This window comes from Ambystoma mexicanum, chromosome 7p (genome assembly GCF_040938575.1).
Source record: "Ambystoma mexicanum isolate Mex_15411 chromosome 7p, UKY_AmexF1_1, whole genome shotgun sequence".
Classification (NCBI taxonomy): Eukaryota; Metazoa; Chordata; class Amphibia; order Caudata; family Ambystomatidae; genus Ambystoma; species Ambystoma mexicanum.
The window spans coordinates 242,972,270-242,995,544 of NC_090939.1; the positions used below are offsets into that span (position 1 = coordinate 242,972,270).

Below are 23,275 nucleotides of genomic sequence, written 5' to 3' on the forward strand. Positions count from 1 at the left end.
CCCGCCCCTAATTTCTTATCCCACTTAAAGCACTGATGGCGGGCTTGGTCACCTGTGCCAAGCCTGCGGCGTGAATTAAATAAACATCCACACCGCCTGTTAAAGCAGCCCTTTGCCGACGAGCTGAATACTTAGCAGCTGCCAACACCGCAATTCTGATTGTGGTGAAAAAGGGAACCTCGGGAGGCCCGTTCTGTGATATTACCTTATTGTTAATTGCGCATGCGTGGCAGACTCGGACTACTGGGAAAGTGCTGTCTTTAATGAAGCGCTGGTGGAGCCGGAATGTCCCTGTAGAGTCAATACTAAACTTAATTGTGGTCTGTGGAGAGCTAGGTTTGCTGTGCTGGACATCCTGTCTGCATTAAACAAACATGTGAGCACGTGCCTGCCGCGCTCTTCGCAGCTATACCTTCTCAACAGGTTATCTCACGAGACCTTTGCCGTGGGCTGTTGTCACCAGTGCTGGAAATGAAAAGGATTAACTGTGGGATCCCACCAGCGACGGCGCGGTACGGTGTTCGGGGATGGGGGGGTTTTATTTATTTATTACATTTATATAGCGCACAGGCAGCCCAGGGGCATTGTGGCACTGTTACTTGTAAGGAGACTTAGTTACAATGGGTACAGGTTGTGCATTGGGTTACAGTGAGGCGGTGACCTGTGATCAGCTATCGGTGGTATCATACAACCTAATACATCATACATGATATTCATGAGGGCTTGGACATATGGTGTTGGTTAGGTGAATAGGGTAGTTTTCATGGCTTTACGAAAAGCAGTCAGTGAGGGTTCAGAGCGCAGGGAGGTAGGAAGGGTGTTCCAGTGTGAGGCAGCGAGGTACGGGAAGCTGGAGCCCCCTGCTCTTGCTCTTTTTACCCTGGGTACTGAGAGCATGTTGGCATAGGGTGACCTAGTGGGTCTTGTGGAGGAGACCGGGTGGATCCTCTGGGATAGGTACACTGGGGTGGCGAGATGGACGCATTTGTGGGTGATGCTTAGTGCTTTGAACAGGATCCTTTCCTTTATGGGGAGCAAGTGGGACACTTTTTTGGCAGCAGTGATGTGCTCTCTCTTAGCAATGCCTTGTGCAGCACGCAGGGCACTGTTTTGTATTACTTGAAGCTTCTCAAGGTTTGTATTGGAGGTCCCTAGGAAAAGAACATTGCAGTAATCCAGCCGCGAGCCAGTAATGGCCCTGGCTATGTTAGTGCAAGTGTCTTTTGACAGATAAGGTCTGATCGCGTTGAGGAGTTTTGCATGGTCAGCAGCAGAGGAGGCGATGGCATTTACTTGTCTGGTCATGGATACGTTGGAGTCTAAGTAGACACCTACTGTTTTTACCGTGTCTAGTACTGGGATTCTGATTGAGTCAATGGTAAAGTGACTGAACTGGGCGTTAAGTTTCTTGAGGGTGTCAGGGGAGCCTACGAGTAGGAGCTCAGTTTTGTCAGAGTTAAGGCAGAGGCCCTAGATAGCCATCCACATTTGGATTGTGTTGTAGATGTTGTTGAGAGTAGCACAGTCCGTGTCATAGTCGCCTGTCAGTGGGAGAAGGATCTGTGTATCGTCGGCGTAGTTGGTGTAAGAGATGCCTATGGCGTCAAGGATGAGGAAGAGGGGGCGGGTGAAGATGTTATAGAGGGTGGGGGAGAGGCAGGACCCTTGGGGCACACCACATAGCATGATGGAGGGTGATGCCGTGGCTAGGTCAGAGAAGACCTGCATGGTCCTGTCTTGGAGGAAGGAGGTGATCCATGTGGTGGCTTCTTGGGAGAAGTTGGCTGTGGAGGAGAGGTGGTGGCAGAGGATGTCGTGGTCTACAAGATCAAAGGCTGCCGACAGATCCAGGAGAAGGAGCAGGACAGGTTTGCCTTGGTCCCTTGCGTCGTCCATTTGGTTTTTGAGGTCGAGTAGGGCGGTCTCTGTCCCGTGCCTGGGGCGAAAGCTGGATTGTCTCAGTCCAAGGAGGTTCTGCTCGTCAAGGAAGTGCTGGACCTGCAGGTAGGCTGCTTTGTCTAGAATCTTGAGGAGGAAAGGGACTGTGGTGATGGGGGGGTAGTTATTAGGGGAGGTGGGGTCAAGTGTGTTTTTTTTTTGTGAGAGGTCGGGCCCATGCTTCCTTTAGGCATGAGGGGACTCTCCCTGTGGTAAAGGAGGCATTGACGAAGGCTGTTAGGAAAGTAGCCAGGGTGTCTGCGCAGTCTTTGATGATGGGTTGGCACGGATATGGGGTGGTCCCACGTTAGCAGTTTTTCAAAGCCCATAAAATATTTCCATTTCAGGAGATTCATTAATTAGCACCTGTAAAATAACACAATACAGGAGGAGTCTTTCCAATGTTTATGCCAGCAATGTGTAAAGGGTGAGGCCTTTCAAATCTACAAAGCTTGCTTACATATTTCCTGCAGAGTGCCACATCACAAGCCAGCATATTCACATGTGTCCTCCTGACCAGTCTGTAAGTCTCCCGACTTTCGTTCTCGAGGACGCATGGGCGTAGGACATTGGAGGGGACAGGGGGGATAAATCCCCCCCCACAATTTTAAGCAGGGGGGATACAATATGATTTATCCCCCCCCACAATCTGGAGCAAGGGGAAAGAAGGGCTCTTTATTTTTCCAATTGCAGTGCAGGGCATCTTTTGGGAAATGTGCCTTTCTTATTTCAAATGTTTGAAATATATACAGCCACTGCTTACCTTGCAATGAACTGCTCAGTATTTCTTTATGTATTTCTTTATATTTTACATTTATTTCAGTGCACAAAACTCGGAAGTATCTAGGCACTAGTTACAGAAAGTGCATATTCAACTTTGGAAGTTACAGGTGGTACAATTTGATCACAGCACTAGGCTGGGTGGATCACAATTAGGTAGTTACATATAGGTACACTTCAGTCCCAACGCAGAGCTGGGCAGGTCACATTAGGTAGTTGCATATAGAAGCAGTTCAGTCACAGCGCACGGATGGATGGGTCACATTAGATAGCTGCACATAGGTACAGTTCAGTCCCAACGCAGAGCTGTGTTGGTCACATTAGGTAGTTGCATATAGTAGCAGTTCAGTCACAGCGCACGGCTGGATGGGTCATATTGGGTAGTTCCATATAGGTACAGTTCAGTCCCAATGCAGAGCTGGGCAGGTCACATTAGGTAGTTGCATATAGTAGCAGTTCAGTCACAGCGCACGGCTGGATGGGTCATATTGGGTAGTTCCATATAGGTACAGTTCAGTTCCAACGCAGAGCTGGGCAGGTCACATTAGGTAGTTGCATATAGAAGCCGTTCAGTCACAGCGCAAAGCTGGATTGGTCATATTGGTTAGTTCCATATAGGTACAGTTCAGTCCCAACGCAGAGCTGGGCAGGTCACATTAGGTAGTTGCATATAGTAGCAGTTCAGTCACAGCGCACGGCTGGATGGGTCACATTAGATAGCTGCACATAGGTACAGTTCAGTCCCAACGCAGAGCTGGGCAGGTCACATTAGGTAGTTGCATATAGAAGCCGTTCAGTCACAGCGCAAAGCTGGATTGGTCATATTGGTTAGTTCCATATAGGTACAGTTCAGTCCCAACTCAGAGCTGGGCAGGTCACATTAGGTAGTTGCATATAGTAGCAGTTCAGTCACAGCGCACGGCTGGATGGGTCATATTGGGTAGTTCCATATAGGTACAGTTCAGTCCCAACGCAGAGCTGGGCAGGTCACATTAGGTAGTTGCATATAGAAGCCGTTCAGTCACAGCGCAAGGCTGGATTGGTCATATTGGGTAGTACCATATAGGTACAGTTCAGTCCCAACGCAGAGCTGGGCAGGTCACATTAGGTAGTTGCATATAGTAGCAGTTCAGTCACAGCGCACGGCTGGATGGGTCATATTGGGTAGTTCCATATAGGTACAGTTCAGTCCCAACGCAGAGCTGGGCAGGTCACATTAGGTAGTTGCATATAGAAGCCGTTCAGTCACAGCGCAAGGCTGGATTGGTCATATTGGGTAGTTCCATATAGGTACAGTTCAGTCCCAACGCAGAGCTGGGCAGGTCACATTAGGTAGTTGCATATAGTAGCAGTTCAGTCACAGCGCACGGCTGGATGGGTCATATTGGGTAGTTCCATATAGGTACAGTTCAGTCCCAACGCAGAGCTGGGCAGGTCACATTAGGTAGTTGCATATAGAAGCAGTTCAGTCACAGCGCAAGGCTGGATTGGTCATATTGGGTAGTTCCATATAGGTACAGTACAGTCCCAACGCAGAGCTGGGCAGGTCACATTAGGTAGTTGCATATAGAAGCAGTTCAGTCACAGCGCAAGGCTGGATTGGTCATATTGGGTAGTTCCATATAGGTACAGTTCAGTCCCAACGCAGAGCTGGGCAGGTCACATTAGGTAGTTGCATATAGAAGCAGTTCAGTCACAGCGCAAGGCTGGATGGGTCATATTGGGTAGTTACATATAGGTACAGTTCAGTCACAGCGCAAGGCTGGATGGGTCATATTGGTTAGCTACATATAGGTACAGTTCAGTCCCAACGCAGAGCTTGGTTGGTCACATTAGGTAGATACATATAGATGCAGTTCAGTAACAGCGCAAGGCTGGGAGGGTCACATAAGGTACTTACTTGTAGGTAGGGTTCAGTCTCAACGCAGGACTAGGAGGGTCACTTTCGGTAATGACAAAGTATACAGTTCAATAATGACACTCAAATATACCGGCTAGGAAAGCCTCACCTCTAGATACAAGGGGCTACATCAGGCAACAATTAAGACAATTTGGCAAGTATATGTAGACTGGGAGAGCCTCTCATATTGCAAGGGGCTGCGCAAGGGAGCAGGAAGTCAAGTTGGTCCGGTAACGTGGGTTAGCAGGGCTTCTCCTCCTATTAGAGGGGGTTACTTAAGGGGCAAAAGTAAGGTTATTTTATCAGTAGAGTAGGGGGTGAGTGGATGCCCAGCTGTCACAACCCCTGCCCCCTTTATGTAAGAGGCTGCAGGGAAAATCCCAGACATCAATGATGATATGCAGAGTATCTTTTCAAAGACAGTGAAAAGATTTGGGTATTAAGTCCACAAAGTAACATTTACCTTGTATAGTTCAGAGTAAAACAAGTATTATAAAATACAATGTATGTAACTGTAATTTATTAAAGCCTTTCTAATTAAATATGTCTATGCAAATGTCATCTACTAATAAACAGAGTTTAGCAAAGAATTCAACCATTGAGGTTTCCTTCTCCAACAAGGAGAAATATTGAATCGTATTTGCTCATGGGATAGTATAGTCAGACATTGGGCCAGATTGTCAAAGAACAGCACAAATGAAAGGAGCGCAGCAAATTAACTCAATTTAATTTTGCTGCTTTCGGAATGGCTCAGATCACCTTATTCACCAAGTGATCTGAGCATTTTTGTCGAGCCCCCTTGCATACATTAGCGTGCTCCCAACACTAATGTATGACCGGTTCCCAGCAACCATGTGATTGCTGCATGCACATTTCACCAAGATGGGTCATTAAAGCGCCCATCTCTGCGAAATGCCTAGAAGTGAAAAAAAAGCATTTCCATTCCTGTTTGAAGGATGGAGATGGTATGTTATGTTAAGCTTTTTATACTGTGCACTGCTGCCATTTCCATGGTATGTAGGGGATCTCGTGGATCTGTAAGGTAAAGTGGGGTGGGTTGATGCATGCAGAACCAGGAGCAACTAGAGTCTGTGCATGTGTGCTTTCTGGGTGTGTTTTGTTTTGTACACTGCATGCTTATTGTTTCCAGATGGCAGGGTACATTGTTTGTGTTGTTGAGTGTTGGAGACTATTGGGGTTTGTGAGTTGGTTTGAGAGTGATGTGCAGTTTTGGGTGTTTAGCAGGGTGGTTCCTTAGCCATCTGGGCATGGGTGGTAAGTGTGTGGTGACTGTGGGTGGTAGAGAATAGGAAGTGGTTAGTAGGATGTTGGGTGGTATCTGGATATTGTGCAGCTATGCTATTGTTTTCCTTTGCAAGGCATTCACCTTTACATTGGCTTGAGGTTAGAATTGAATTGGCGGGACGAGACTACAGGGAAGGAAATAGATTAATATGGTAGAAAATATTGTGTTGGGGACTGTTAGCTGTCACTGTGGTGGGTAATTATCTAGAGGGGATATTTGGTTTCCTTGTTCCTCCTGACCCGTTATGCAAACTTGTGTGCGGATTTCTTGAAACATTGGTCCGAGAATTGAGGAGTGTTCAGTTGTAGGGTTCCTTGCAGTTCTGTCCCTTGAGGCTAGAGTTCCAATGCCTTTGTGGATGTGGTTTGGGCATTGTATGGGGTTGGAAGAGCCTGCCCATGGTCTGGACATTGTATGAGGTAGAAATGGCCTGCCCATGAAGGTGATCATTGTATAGTTGTTCATCTTTTTTTATCTCAGCAAGTTGAATAATCAAGTTCTAAGAAATTTCCAGAAGATTAGGTGGTCTTCCGTCATCCTCATTTCCTTCGGATCGCATAGTTTGGCTTTGAAAATGGAGAAAAGAGTTACTCTGTGTTTAGTTTTCTCATAGTGTTTTGTTTCTTTTTGGAGGTCAGTGCTAGAACTTAAGTTTCTCCTTGGTTGGTATTAGGTGATTTTTGCCTACAGGCTTCCATGTCATGTGGTGTGGGGAGCCATCAAACTTCAAAAATAATTTTTATTTTTGTTGAAGTTACTCTGCCTTTATGAAGAAATAATTTCTGTTCGGAAATCATTTCTTCATAAAGGCAGAGTGACTTTTAAAAAAAACAAACTATTTCTTTTTGAAGTCCAAGTGCCCCCCCAGGACACGTGGCAGCAGGTTTGAGGGGCCCTACAGCACGGTGTTTGCCAGTGATTGGGTGAATATTGAACTGGATATTGGAGATGTGTTTTCTGTTGATAGTGGTCCTCCTGGATGCCTCAATGGCTTGCTGGATTGAGCATAGTTTTACCCCAAGGTGGTCTGGAATACTCTCACATAGTATTTGCGAGGGTACAGTGTTGTAACTGCATGAGGTTGGGTTTTATATATCCTTGATAATTTTGTACATTTCCATTTGGGGGTTTGTTTCCGATTGGATTCGTGCAGCGTAATGTGCATTCTTAGCTTTGAAGACTGCCAATCTGTATAGATTCATTTGTATTTGGTAGTTATTTGTCCAGTTGTTTGCAGTTTTTATTCACGTCTTTTCTAGTTTACGGGTTATTTTCTTGAGTTCTCACAGTTCCTCTGTGAACCATCTGACCAGTAAATTTTTTTGGTGTGGGTTTGAACGTTTTTAAGGGTGTCAAATGGACTACTGTATCTGTGATCGAGTTGCGTAGGTTCTCAACAGTGTCTGGTGGTGTTTCATGTATTTCAGAGGAATCGGGTTTGGTGGTTTCTAATAGTTGGGTTAGTGTTTCTTGATCAAGCCTTTTCCAGTTTCTTTTTGTTTGTCATCCATTGCTTTATATTTGTGGGTATTGTACGGGTTGGTGTTCTAACGGTGAAAGGGATCATATGATGGTCCCTCCAGATGGTTGGTACCAGTGGGGCAGTAGTGGAGAGTCCATCCCTGAAGAATATGGCGTCAAAGGTGTGTCCAGCTCTGTGGGTGGGTCCATTCACCATTTGTTTGAGATGGAAAATTTCCAGAAGTGTGCTGATGGAGTTAGTTTTGGTTTCGGTTTCTCTTTCAAACCAAATGTAGAAATTTCCAAGAAGTATTATGTTGTCATGATTTATGGCTATGCTGACTATGGCATGAGTGAATTTTGAGGACGAAGTTAGGGTTGTAGGTGGGCAGTCGCTAGATAAGAAGAAAGAGTAGGGAAGAGTATGTTGGATTGTTCTCTGAGTTTGAGGTTGACTAAGAGTGATTCTCAGTTTTTTATGTCTGTTGAAGGTAAATGTGTGGAGCTGATTTGATTTTTGTCTGCCATGGCAATTCCTACTCCTCATCTGCCTTCTCTGTTTGATTGTATTTGTTTATAGTTACCGGGTATAGCTCCATGAGCGATTACTTTATAGTTGTCTGATAGCCATGTTTCTGTGAGGAAGAGGGCGTCAATGCCGCCTTCGATAACGAGGTCGTACATTTCTGTTTGGTGTTTTGCCATAGATCGTACGTTAAGCAGGCTGCAGTGTAGCATGTGTGCTTTGGAGGACTCTTTGTTGGATGCTTTTCTTGGATGTCCAGTGTGGGTGATGTGTGTGGGTTATCTACTAGTTTGCTGGGGTTGGTTGCTTCTTTGTGTTTGTCTAGATCCTCTGTGCCTTTTTTGAGGATTTCCAGGGCTGTCACATTTAAAATAAGCGGTCATGCCAAAGTGAGAAATGACTCTGTCATGACTTGTGCCTCCCCATTGTGCTTCTTCCAAAGGCGGAGGTGGATGACACTCATTCCAGGGCATTTAAATAACTTGAAATTCCCTGTTATTTGCACAAATGCGCAAAGGGGGGGGGAGAAGGGCATCTGAATGAGTGCATCTAGGTTGCACTCATTCAGATGAACCTTGTGAATTGCGCTTCTCCTTTATTTGGCTCAAGTGAGGAGATGCGCTAGCACATCTCACGTGCGTCAAAAAGGTTTTGAGAATCTGACCCATTGAATTTTTCTAATAATCCACCCTTGGTCTTGCACCACCTATAAGCCACAACTATTGCATGAGAGTACAGCTAGAGAGAAATGGCATATGCAGAGGGACACAAAGGTTGTAGGTACTGTTTGGTTATTTGCCCTCCCATTGACTGCCCATGGCCACGCTAATCTCTATGGCCATTTCCACCCAGTTCCTGCCCTTCCCACCCGAAACACCTCCTCACAGAAACTCTTTGAGCTTGCTTTAATCAAGCCTTACCATCAAAACTTTGCACTCAAAGTGCCTGCCAATGTGTTTTTAAAGCAGTCTTCTGAGAGTTAATTACTTAATTGGAGCTTTAAACGTGTAACTAATGCAATAAATATGTCTTAACCAAGTTTGCCTTCAGCCACTCGAATTGTAAGCACTATGGATGTCCTTCATTGAAGTCCTATGAAAAACAAGCATTGGCAAAGCCACCAATTTTGGCTTCTGTATACGTGTTTGGCATGTGTCAAGCACTACTATTAGATGCCCAGGTAGTCTCACACTTTTGCACCTGCTGTCATCAATGGCCAGTTAATATCACTACAGCAGTGCCTGGCAAGTGCCTTTCCAATGCCTACACAAATGCCCAAACTGTTGGCATTTGCCAATGCTTGTTTTTCATTTTGGCTGAGAGTTGGCAAAGTAGAACATATTAAAAAAGTGTTAGAATAACATTTGAATGCATTTCTTTTTGATTAATTAGGTACATTGAAAGTACATACATTCTGAGATGTGGTCAACATTAAGAAACTCCTTTAATTGCCAACTATGAAGCACGCACAGCACGTGCCCAAGTACGCTTTGGCAATAAACATGCCAGAATTACATAGACAGCACTGCCCATCACGGAGTATACACATACTGCCCACCCATACCACACAACCCTGAGTTTAACGCAACACAGCACTGTGCATAAACACCATCCCACTGCACTGTAAGCCCACACCGCCCAACCTTGCACGTATACATCACTACACTGTGCGCGCGCACACACACACACACACACACACACACACACACACACACACACACACACACACACACACACACACACACACACACACACACACACACACACACACACACACACACACACACACACACACACACACACACACACACACACACACACACACACACACACACACACACACACACACACACACACACACACACACACACACACACACACACACACACACACACACACACACACACACACACACACACACACCCCCCCCCCCCCCCCCCATTCCAACACAACACTTCACACTGCCCCCAGCATAGCAATGCACATACACGACCCTACTATGGATACAGTACCCGAGCACTGCACTGCACACTCCAGCTGCTCCAACACCACACACATACATCCAACTACACCACAAGCATACAGCCCCTACAGAATATGCAGAAGTGCAGTGCTATCCAAGCATACTGAAGTCTGGGCTTACAGTGCTAGTGTTCATAATGCTATCTTGCTCTACTGTGAAAACTACACATAATTTAAGATGGCATCACTGTGCTAGTTGGGCATATTTTAATCTGCCATTGCATATGATAAGTCAGCATATTGGTATCTAGCCTTTTTGTGCTAAGTAGATGTAATGTAACCTTGCATTAACATCATAATTTAGTAAATAGAATATTGCACTGCTATGCTAAATGGGCATAATGTAGCCAGTAACCTCTTTGCTAAATGGACATAATGGAATCTGGCACTGCCGTCTAACTGGGCATCGTGGACACTGGCTATACTATGCTAATTTTGCATAGCCTTGATAATCAATTGAGTACCTAGGCATTAGATGGTAATTGTGTCTGAACCTGATGTATTGATGCCAATACCTGGTGATGGTATAAGTACCTTGGATTCTGATCAGAAAACATTGCAATTGTAAGTACTTGGGCTTTTGATTGCATTACTTGGTACAGGGTAGAAATATATGGTGCATGGTGCGAGTACCAGAGCACATCATGCCCATACCTGACAAACGGTGGTACTTTATGGGCCTATGATGGAATAGCTGGTAATTATCATAGGTACCTGGAGATTTACACCAATGCATATAAAATGCTTATACGTCAGGCTAACACTATTTGCTTTGCCAGTGCTTGCTCTAAGTGGAGTCTAAAATGTTGCAGCAGGTATGGTAATAGCCAAATGAGTAATTTCATCTACCAACCTTTTTTTTGGACATTATCTATACCGCTTTCTCCCTCTTAAATGCTCCTCCTTCCTGATCATCTTTTTTCCACTACTCTCGGCAACTATCCACCTGTCCACTACTCCCTTCTTTCACCCTCCCCCATTTTCCCCTTCTTTCACTAACCAGGGAGAAGCACTGAAATGATATATTAAATACCCGGTAATCAAATATGCCCTCCTATTTTTAAGATTACTGTTTAACCTTTGGGTCATCCGAGATTTACAAGTTAAAAGGAGACTGTTGAGTACCTCCATGAACTTTTGCCGCTATTGCATGTCGATGGACACTCGTGAAACCTTGGTGCAACTCATCATAGAATGCAAAACCCTCTGGTCTAGGCGAGAAATTCATTATTCTAGACATTGTAATTACCTCTGTCTTGCCCCCTCAAGACGTGACCTGGGCTTTAATATTAGGCTCCGGATACTTACCACTACAGATTGCTACTGTACATTTTCTAATAAGTTTAAATTTAGAGATTAAGTGACATTACTCATCACTTTGAATTCTTCTATTGTCATAATCTGTGATCTACAATTCTTGTTATTTCTTCTAAATCTTCCTTTTATGTTCTCTTTACATTATGGTGTAGTTTTGTATGAGAATATTTTATCTTTGATTAGTAACGGCTGAGTCATTGAAAAAAAGCTTTGTTTGTTTTAAATTCCAAAATTATTTTTCATGTATTTGTATGTTATATTTGAAAGGTTGATTTATTTCAACTAAAACAAATAAAAAAATAAAATTAAAATAAATATGGCCTCCTCTCTGCACAATTCATCATTTTATCAAGCATCCACAAGTATTTTTCAGTCCCAAAACGGGTAGATATGTTTTTAAGGAATCTTCCCAGACAAAGAGCTTTCTTTGCACAGGTGAAGCCTAACTGTTCCAGTTCCTTTCTGTAAGGCTGAGAGAAGTGTTAGTGTTTTGCAATGACTGAAAACCTGACTGTGTTCAAGACCATCTCAATTATATTGTTGTTCAAGACCATCAGAATTATAATGTTCTGCAATACATAAAGATATTATGCATCTGGTAGAAATACAAGCAATAGCAACATGATTTGCTTGGGAATCTAAAGGATGTAAAAAGGCACAAAAAAGAAATATCAAAGCCCCCTTACAACAGTTACACTGAGAGCTTCAAAAGATTAATAGTACTTTGCTTAGTTAAAAACCCCTGCTGTAAGATTGCAAATGCTTGAAAGTTAGTTTTAGAAGTCCACAAATATTTGATCTCTAACACTGTTTTGCTGAAAATGTGTTTATAATGAGCTTTTGTACTGTTGGTGAGAAATCTGCAATTTATTGGAAGCGTGAATGTGTTTTTAAAACTGTTTTTTTTTAAGAACAAACACATATTTAACATGCTTTAAGGACTGGCACTCGACCCTCTGGCGGTTTGAATTGGGTTATGTTGTGTCTTTAGCAAAGTCCCAAAGGTGTCCCCTGTCCCCCCCAGATTGTGTGAGTCTCCTACGCCCCTCGGAGGATGTGTGTTCGATTCCCGGCTTCCGCTGCAAAACCAAGCTAAAACCATCATCAAAACCCTTGAAGTGTGTAAATGGTTATCTGGAGAGAGCCATTTTGAAAATCGGGCCCAATCACCAGCACTGGTTGTCACCTCCTATTGTGTGTAATGCTCCTTGGAGAACAGCATGAACTGCAGTTTGCCTCTGCTGCTGTATCCCTGTTATACATTCATCACAGTTTATTCTGGTACTTATCCTATGCTCAATAGTTCACAAATTGTTATGTTAGGTTGATTTATAGCCGGTGCCGCTACTACCCAAGGGCAGTCTCCAGGCGCTCACGTGGCTCTGCCAGAGAAGAGGATGGGGTATGTTATTGGGGATAAGATGATAGGATAGGTTCAGAACCAGGAGAATCCGGCGCCTGTGTGCATTGTCTTGTGTGTGGGAGTTGTTTGAGAGGCCTGGTTTGTTGTAACTGTAGGGGGCCAGACTCAATGCCTTGGATGTGTGGTAACGTTTACATTGGGGCTGTAGGTCATATGAGGATAGGGCGGAGGTACGTTCATGCCCACTGGTCAGTTGTATTCATAAGGGGATGTAGTGTCGCAATGTCTATTAGGTGTTCGATTGAGTTGTCTTGGTGTGCGTTTGTGTCTAGTGTGGATGGATTTATGGATTATGTGCATTGATATGTACGGTCTATGGTTATGTCCACAGTCTCAGAGAGATAGTTGATTGTGATGGCTTGTTTAATGCCAGGTGTGTCTATGTGTAGTGTGGCTAGCCCATCATCGTGTATAGTGTGCACATAGGTTATGTTGTCAGAGCAGGATAAGGGGGGTTTGGTTAGTACATCGGTTGGTTTTGATAGTGCATCAGAAGTTTGTCTTTGGTTGCCGCTTGACAGTACCTTCCAACACTCCTGCTTGTGGTCCGTCGGCCAGCCCTGCCTCCTCTCCAAGCATGGAGGCTAACTTTCCCCACTATTTTTCAAGGGCGAAGGGTCAGTTGCACTGTGTATGTTATTTTTTACTCAGAAGGGATTATTTGGAGTAATTGTGCTTCTGAATGGATGCATGGCTGGTTTCCAATAAATTGAGGATAAATGTAATGCGTTATATGGTTGGGCTTTCCTGAATGCATAGATTTGAGCATGGGGTGTCTTTCCTGAATGTGTCTCCTCTGGGGCAGGCCCCTCTTTGCCGATCTTTCTAGCTGTGGTGCATGCCTGGGGGGTACGGGAGTGTCTTTTTGGTCCTTTTTGATTTCGCTGCTGTTTTCGCTGCTGTTATCTGTGACCACGTCCCTTAGTGTGTTTCTTTCAGTCCTCAATTTTTTGCTGCCGCTGTCTCTTTGTGCTTGTCATTGGATGTTGAATAACCATGCTTTTAGTCATTTCCTGAAGGTGAAGTGGTCTTCTATGGTTCTAATTTCTTTGGGCATAGTGTTCCATAGGTTAGCAATTAGGCCTAAGAATGCTGTTCTTCCGAATTTCCTCTTTCAATATTATTTTGTCTCTATTTGTAGGTCGTTGCTTAGGTCCCTTCTTGGCTGGTTGCAGCTGATCTTGAACTGGGGGAATTCATCTTATTGTCTGTGTAAGGATTTATGGGCAATGCAAAGGGCTTTGGATGTGATGCTTTTTTTATCGGTAACCAATTTAGGAGTCCCAAAGTTGGAGTCGTGTGGTCTCTGGAGAATCCTGGCTGCATTGTTTTGGACCCATTGGAGTTTTTTGGTGAGCCTTTCCAGCATTCCTAGATAGAGACTGCTGGTGTAGTCAATTCTTGTTAATATCAGGGATATGATTGTAAGGGTTCTGTGTGGAAAAGAGAAGTATGGGAGCAACCTCCCAGAGGAGCCTCAGGAGATAGAAACACTTTTTAGTGATTGCGTTGACTTGCGGTTCCAGGGATAGTTCGTTGTCCATGAGTATTCCTCGGTTATTTACCACATTGGAAATTTCTGGTTGTTTTCCCATGCTTGTCGGCTAGTCAAGTTGTGGACTGTTTGTGTTGCTTTCTGGGGGTGAGACCATTATCTCCGATTTGTCCGGTTTCAGTTCGAGGTTGTTCATTGTCATCCAATTGCAGATGTCTTTGAGACAATTGTTGAGGCTGTTGTTCAGTTCCTGGGTCATGGTCATCTTCACAATCAGTTGTGTGTTGTCTGCGTAGTTGTAGGTGGTCAGTCCATGGGTTCGAATGATGTTCATCAGGGGAACATGTAGATGTTGAAGATTAGGGATGAGGGGCTGGATCCACAGGAAACTAAGTAGAGTGGGATGTTATTATAGGGACTGTTTATACCTATTTGAACATACTCCACAGGAAACTCTGCAGGAGATGTTTTTGGTGTTTGAGGTGAAAGGTGGTAAGTATGCTCTTTCGGTTCGATTTGTGAGGAAGGAGGTAAGCCACCTTTGGGATCCACTTGCTGGATACGTGTTTTCAGTAGTGCTGGAAGAGCTACTATTTCTTTGGACAGTTCCCCAGTATTCCCTCTTTCGCTCTCTGCCACAATCAGCTCATCCAACTTTATAACAGGATCTAAACTGTCTTGCGTTCTGCACTGGCGCCATATATCTGCTGGGAGTATACATGAGAACAGTTGATCTATATAACCACATTTCCTTTTCCCCCCTTCGCATGCACTTGCACAATCTGAATGACACTTGGCCTAGTAGGATCGTTGTCTGTCCTCCCCTTGTCCCCCCCCCTTGCCTCGTCGTGCCATGAAACACTTGTGTATAGGCGCGTTATAAATGCCATATCATATATTATATCATATCAAGCATTAGTGGACCTGTTTTTAAGACGCAATCGGTCTGGGTATTCCACTGCTCAGGCTTTTGCCTGATCTCTGGGTAATCTTTAGTAAAAGACAGTAACGCCATTCTGTTCCAGGGTACGTGGACCTGGTGTGTGGGGTGTGTGGGGTTATCAGTAGTGAACCCAGGCACTTCTCCCATAGGAAACATTTGAGTTAATATAGACTTTGTTGGGGCATTTATGATCCAAAATAGGAATTTCGACACAACTTTTGGACAGAAGACTGAATCAAGCTTACACTCTTGGATTGCTTACTCTATGTCCTTATAATCGCTCGGTAGGATGTACACTTCATCCTCCTCATTCCCCCTTTTATGTAACAGCCACATTTGTTTGTATCACTTTGGTACAATTGCAAATATAAGCGTATCTCGTTGCTGGGGTCACATTTCAAGATTAAGAAATCAGGCCTAACGGTAAGGAAAAGACATTTAAATAGAAGGGCTCCTATGCCACCTATACGGCGTGCTGATGTTATGGCAATGAGAGAGGCTGTTTTAACAGTCAAAAACATAAGCTGGATTCCTGAAAGAGCTTCAAAAGGGCCCCCTGCAAGAATCGCAACACCAGAAGCAGTCCCGATGGAGGTGCGCCTTTGTGCGTTGGAGGCTCTGCAGATGCCCGACTCCTCAAAAACCTACCCACCATACCATCAATGTCCAGCTTCCTCTCTGACTTAGCCCTGAGGGCCTTCAGAGCAGCCCACTGTGCACAAAGGGTAGAACCTGTTAACTCCTTCTCAATTTCATCCTGTAGAAATTGGAGCATGGCTGCAATATTGCACTCCAGTGGGAGTACCCCACCCAGTGCACACCACTTTAAAGATGTTACCCAGTGCTTGTCATACGCCCGCAGAGTGGCTGCCGTTTAGACTGACGAATGGTCTCTGCCACCTGCTGCGATAAACCTAAGCCCTGTAACATATGTCTTTCATCCTTCAAGCTGACCATTGTATGCAGTGTTTTCCTACTACCGGGTTTGCTTGAAGAGGGCATGGCCACTTTGGGATCCTCCACACCTCCTAGGTCCGGAGTGCTAAGAGCATGGGAAATCAACTCAGCCGAGACCAGTAGGGGACTACCAGAATCACCAGGGACTTGCTCTCTGAGATTTTCCTTACCCTCAAAAACAAGGGAATTGGAGGGGTGGGGGAGTAAAAATGCTCCTGGGCCCAAACCAGATTTAGAACATCCATCCCCCAAGCGCCCCTTCACAGAAACCAAGAGTAGAACAAAGGCAGTTTGGCCAAAGCTGGAGAGGTAAATAAGTCTATATTGAGGGTCCCAAACCTGCAGCAAATCGCAGAGAAGGTCCGTTTAATCAGAGACAGGTCCTGTGATGATAGAAAACCATGCTGAGAATGTCTACCACAACATTCTCTACCCCCCCTGATGTGGACTTCCTCTGTGGACTGTAGGTGAGTCTCTGCCCAGGATCCTACGTCTAATGCCAGAGAGTTCAGGGACACAGACCCAAAACCGCCCTGCCTGTTGATGTAAGCCAGGGTTCTGGAATTGTCCTTCCTGACCAGAACTACCTGATCCTTCACCACCCCAGCAAACTCCCTCTGGGCCTTGCCAATTGCAAATAATTCCTTCCTGTTCGAGGACCTGTGTTTCTTCTCTGGGGTCCACTTCCCCTTGACAGGGCTTATCCCCTGGGTGGCCCCCCAACCAAGGCAGCTGGCATCTGTAGCAAGAATGGTCCTTGAGGGAGCGTCAAGACCTATCCCCTTCCAGAGATGGCCCAGATGCAGCCACCAGTCCAGATCCTCACTCCACTCCTGCGTCACAGGAATACGATACTCGTAGGATTGGAAACCAGAAGCCAATGATCGAGGAGATGGCAGACCAGAGGTCTGGGATGAAGCCAAGCACAGGGGATCAGAAACACGCATGCATAAATCTGACCCTTTACAACCAGAAGCTCCCTCACTGAAGCTCACCCCTTCAACAGAAACCTGGACAGAGCAGCCTGGAAGTGAGAGGCTCTCTCCATGGTAAGGAACACCTTTTCCTGTCTGGTGCAAAACTATGTGCCTATGAAGGTCAAATCTTGAGAGGGATGTAGCGGAGACGTTTTCCAATTCACCAGAAAGCCTCACTTATCCATGGTCTTGCACAAAGTCTGTAGGTGCATAATCACTAACCCCTCTGTGCTCCCCTGATAAGCCAATCGTCCAGGTATGGGAAGACATGAATACCTTGGAGATGAAGATGGGCCACCAAGGGGCCACCAAGGGGACAGTTATCTTGGTAAAGACCCTGCGGAGCGTTTTCAACCCAAAGGGGAGAACCTGGAATTGATAATGCCATCCCCCTTTCACAACCTGAGATATTTCTGAGGAGCGAATTTATGGCTACATGGTAATAGGCATCCTGCAGCTCCAGGGTCACCAGTCAGTCCCCCCTCCATACCATAGGCATTATATTTTGAAGAGTTTCCATCTTGAACCGCTCCTCCCTGAGAAACATATTCAAAACCTTCAGGTCTAGGATCAACCTGAATTTCCCTGATGGCTTTGGGACCAGAAAGGTGATGGGGTAGAACCCCTGACCCCGCTGGGTACGGGTTACCTCGACAATAATCCTCTGTTGCAAGAGCTCCCAAATGACATGCAACATGGCCTTTGGGACCATCGTGACTGCACAAAGTCTATTGGGTACCCCCTCAGAACCATCTGATTTGCCAAGCATCTGCAGACCACCACTCCCAAGTCTTGAATTTGCTTTTTTGGCTGGGTTCAAAATCCAGTCCGCCTGTGAAAGGGTTTCTCTATACTGCCTGACGAAAAGTTCCAGGTTCTGGATCCCAACCTCTTATGTTTGGAGAAGGACAAACGTTTCTTTCTCAGCTTGTCCATATGTTAATCAGTGCAAAACAACTTATGCACTTTGTCCTCCAAGGAGTCGCCGAACAGCTTATTACCTTCAAAAGGGATCTTGAGAGCAATGACCTTGTGAGAATCCTCCGACTTCCAATATCGCACTTGGATGTGTCTTCTGGCTGCAATAACCGCCCCGTGGCCATGGCATCGTACGTTAGGTCAGTCAAAAGTTCCACTTGCTTCTGCATATTTGCTAATACCGGAGCACAGTCAGTACCTCACTCCATAGCTTTTCGGAGCTTATTAAAACCCCCCGGGGTCTCTCCCTGCCATATAAGACCCATAGACATTAGTCCTGAGAACGAGATGGTCCCCATATGTACTTTCTTCATTGCTGCATTAGATTTCTTGTCTACAGGATCCTATACCGCTGCTTCCTCTGCTGCCATGGAGGATCTGCCAACAAGGCTGACCAAGATGTCATCCACCTTGACATTTACCATCAAGACTGGCTCAGTTCTCTTAAGGGGATACAATTTTGTCATAAAATGTAGCATAGAGATACCCTCAGGCTCCTTCGACTCAGCAAGAATCTTCTACTTAATATCAGAAAGGAGGGGGAGTCCAATCACCGGCATGTGCTTGTATTGCTGAATTGTTGGTTCAGCAGAACCTTCCGGGGACATGGGATTGGAAAACCCCATGCTGTCCCATACCAGGGCCAAGGCCACCTCTACCTCCTCCCTGTACAAATATTTCCCCTTAGCTTCTCCTTCGTGAGAACCTGCCAGAGCCTGCCACGGAGGAGGAAGAAGAGCCTGCCTACTGTCCTCATGTTCATTAGTGGCCTGTTTCATAAGGCCCTTAATCTCCTTCTGGGATAGGGAATACTTCAGTTCTAACTTCTTTTTAGCTTTTCCCATCTTTTTCAGGCCACCCCTGATCAGGACTAGAGGCTCCAGAAGAGGAGTCCTGAACGTGTCTCTTCTTCACCTTATTTCTCCCCATCAGGAGCCTGTAACGACAACAGGGAGCCGCAACCACAAAAACTAGAACTCCCAGCTGCGTCACATAGTCTGGAGCATGCGTCAACCCGGTAACCTAGCACCCACCAGGATCCTGCATCCTCCTTTTAAGCGCTGCACAGCTCCAACCACATGTAATCCATTAACACCTAGTTTTAACACTGGTTTTTTGCATAGGTGGACAATGACTGCCTATGTGTCTTGGTTGTTAATGTCTACCCTTTCTGGAGTGTGGCATTCCAAGCAAAAAGTGATGTATTCGTAGGAAGAATGCAACAAGTCTCTTGGATAACTAAAAACAAAGTTTGGATAACAGAAAATAATCTTGCTACCCCAGTGGACTAATGCATCCACTACAGAGATCTGTTTGTTAATTTAAGGTCACACGCTGGTGGGTCCTCTAGGACTCTCATCCTTTTGAGGTTGATGCAATGAGGAAACATCATTTCATTCGTTTTATTTATTGAATTTATAAAGCGCTTTCGCCAAAGCCCTGAACAATTTAAAAGACGGCACAATAATAAGCGTAGTAGTATAATCACAAAGTTATATTAAGATGACGTCAAGGGGTGTACTTTCAGATAAAAGCAGAAAGAGTACTGGGTAGAAGAAGAACGAATAGAGGGAGGCAAACAATTCCAAAGTGTTGAGGCCAGTAAAGAAAAAGAACGAAATCGGGAGGGCGCAGAGGTGGTTTTGGGAGTTTCAAGAAGAAAGAGAGATTGGGAGCAAAGAGGATGAGCAGGAGTGTAGAAGGAAACCAGGGAACATAGATTTGGAGGAGCAAGACCATGTGTACATTTAAAAACAATGCAAAGGAAATGAAATGATAGGCGGGCCTCAAGAGATAACTAGGAAATGGGGTGTAAAGCATTTGAAAAAGAGGCACACAGGGAGCGGCGGAAGGGAATGCGCATAGCAGAGTTAAAGATTGAACCTAAAGAAGTGAGAAGATGGGCAGGGACGCCAATGAGAATAGCAGAGAAATTATCAACTCTTGAAAGATTAGGAGAGTGATAGTTGGTAGTATGAAAAGTTAGAAGAGAGCAAATGTTCCGTACATTGAAGAGCTGATAGAGGCAATCAAATATAACTCCTAGGTTACAAGCCGAAGTAGATAGAGAAATAGAAGATGGGGGAAAGGAGATCGAGGGAGGAGAAAGAAGAAACACAGCAGGATGGGTAGAACAGAATTTTTATTTTAGATGGATTGAGGTGAAAGAATCGTGCATACATCCAAGATTGAACATATAATAGACAGGCAGAGATGTTACTATGGATAGCTTCAGAAAAAGGCAGAGAAAGAGTGAAAAATCTGGGTGTCATCTACATAAAAGTGATAAGAGAGACCAAAGGGTTTAATGATGTGACCAAAGGGGGGCTGTGTACAGAGATAAAAGGAGTGGGCCTAGGCCAGAGCCTTGGGGACACCCTGGTGAAAGGGAGCAAGAGAGGAAAGGTTACTAACCCAAGAAACCAAGAAAGAGAGATCTGAAAGATAGGAACTAAACCAATTTAAGGCAGTCCCAGTGATTCCAAAGGAGGAGAGCGAGGACAAAAGAAGAGAGGGACCAAAACTGTAGAATGCAGCAGAAAGATCCAAAAGAAAAAGGATGGAATATTGTTTAGAATTGCGAGCAGAGAGGAGAGAATATGAGAAGCTAGTAAAGCAGACGCAGTCTAGTACAGGTGACGGAAACCAGATTGAAAGGGGGAGGGAAAATAATTAAAATCAAGATAGAGGGAGAGTTGGGAATAGAAGGCCTGTACTAGATGTTTCGGGAGGTAAGGTAGACGAGAAGTTGGGTGATAGTTGGATGGGGTTGAGGAGTCAAGTGTAGGCTTTTTTACTAACGAAAGAAAGACTGCGTGCTTGTATAGTGAGGTAAAAGTGGTGAAAGAGAGATTGAAAAGTGAAAGTACTGTCAGATAAGGGAGAAGAAGGTGGAAGACCTTAGGAATAAGTGATGAGGGAATGGGATCTAAAGGAGAAGTAGAAGTATGAGCTCTAGAGATGAGATTGGCAACGTCTGTATTAGTAAGAGAATAAAAAGGCAAAAGAAGGTGAAAGGGGTGCACACAAGGAAGAAAGAACATGGCGAGAAGAAGAGGGCTTAAGAGAAGATTGTAAGAAGAGCACCTTATCTTTAAAAAAGTAGCAATGTCAGAAGGAGATAGAGGAATTAAGTGAGGGGTCAGGAGATGGCAGAGAAAGAAGTTGATTTCGTGTTGGAAAAAGACACCAAGGGTGATGGGAAAATGAAAGAATGAGATTAGAGTAATAGAGTTTTTTGGCAGTAAGAAGAGCCCAGCTATAAGGAGATCATAGAGAAGATAGAGCATGGAGGTCAGTAAGAAGTTGGGGTGTTTTCCATCTACGCTCAGCATGACGATGAGACGAGCAAAGAAATAAGACGTCCTCAGTGAGACAGGGTTGAGGAGGTTTGGGAGAAGGTTTGAAAGAGCGAGCAGGGTAAGAATGGTCAAGAGTTGATTAAAAAACGAGTTAAACGTGGAAAAGGCAAAGTCTGCTAAATGCACTACAAAGCCTGTAGGACAGGAAGAGCTAGATGAGAAAGAATGTGTAAAGTCGGAGGAATCGAAGTAACGAAGGTAATGACAAAGGAAAGTGGGGGAGAAAATAGGAGACACATGATCATGCAGAATTAAGTCAAAGAATAGATGGGAGTGTTCCAAGGAAGAAAATTGGATTTTGTAGTACTAGAGTAAGAGGCAGAGGAAGTGAAGATAAGATTGAGAGAAGAACCAGAGATGTGAGAGGGGGGGAGGGGCACGGTAGAAGATGATAGGAATCAATAAGTGGGAGGCAAGGACAGGTGATGTGTGTAGAGGAAAGATGCAGGTTAAAGTCTCCAAAAAGAAAAAAACGCGGAGTCCAAAGGAAGAAGGGAGGAAAGAAGAGCATCAAGATCATCGCAAAACGAGATGAGAGGGCGAGCGGTAGTTCATAAGAAGTTCAATAGGAGGAGGCTGACTGAAGCGGCATACATGATACTCAAAGGAGGAGAAAGTTAATAAAGGAATTGCTGGGGGAAGAAGCGTAAAGGAAGGGTGAAAGAGGAGACCAGTGCCTCCTCCTTTCACAGTAGAATGGGAGGGTATAAGAAAAGCAGAGCAGGACGAAGTAAGAGCAGCTGGAATAGGAGTGTCAGAAAGTAGAATCCAGTTTTCTGTAAGATACATGGAACTGAAGGTTGAGGTTGATAAAAGCATTTAGAATCAGATGTGACTTATTACAAACTGAGCAGGAGTTCAGTTGACCAATTGAGTAGGATTGTAGAGAGGATGAGCGGGGGATATCTATAATGTTTTTAGAATTGCAACAGAAAGAAATGGGTGTTTTAAGATGTCTTATAATCTGCAGAGTGATGACAGGAACCAAGGTGGCCTGAAAGCAACCTAGATAGCAGATATGATTAGAAATGGTGAGCAGCAGGCTAGAAAAGCAGGGTGGAAGTGCCCCCCATGTCCGAACAGGGCCAAACTGGCATACAAAAAGATGAGGAGAATGCCCATTGATAGGGACACCCTAGAGGGAATAAAGAAAAGAGAGATAGAAAGTAAGAAGGTTCATGTGATTTCTCACGTGACCCGCCTGCACTGCCAGTTGGGCGAGGTGATGAATTGGCCATGTCCCGTGGCAGTGATGAGGTTGGGACAACGTACAGTGCAGCGAGGCAGCGCCTCTAATCAAGATGGCAGGAGCAGGTGGCAGGCAGCAACTGAGCCAGCGGAACAGTCACGGAAGGTCCAGGGACCACACAGATACTTCCTGATGAAGGCTCACATGATTTCTCACATGACCAGCCTGCACAGGCGATGAAGCAACTAAGGGCCCATGGTATTGATGAGGCTGGGAGTTGCGTAACAATAAACAACTATTATTAGGTACAAAGAGGGAATCCAGTTTATGTTGTGGGCTATAACTATGGTCCATGTCAAATATCGGTGGTACAATTTCGTGCCTTATTGTGGGTATGATTTGGTCTCGTTGTGACTCAGAAGTATCCATCTAATCTTCTAATATGAGATGTGTTAGTCACAAGATGCTTCCTTAACCAAAATAATTTGTCTACATTATCACCTCTTGCTTATCACTCGCGTGACGGCAGTCATTTATGGTTATTATACCGAATTTATGAGAAAAAGGCCTTGAGGACGACATTTGCGGTCAAACACGTGTCAGCTGATTACAAGAATAAATATAATTCTTTGTAAATACATATTCCTAACTCAGCATTTGAATATATTTTCTAATCCTTTTGTCAACTTACTGAAACGCAG

General features: G+C 44.8%; 1 protein-coding gene across 1 annotated transcript in view; it reads left to right on the forward strand.

Moving 5' to 3' along the window:
* The first annotated feature begins 416 nt into the window (after positions 1 to 416).
* The window catches only part of KCNE1 (potassium voltage-gated channel subfamily E regulatory subunit 1), a 303,471-nt gene continuing 280,612 nt past the window's right edge, over positions 417 to 23,275 (forward strand). The window contains exon 1 of the mRNA XM_069636152.1: positions 417 to 512. The gene's annotated coding sequence lies outside the window, so the exon portion shown is untranslated. The remainder of the gene's footprint in view (positions 513 to 23,275) is intronic.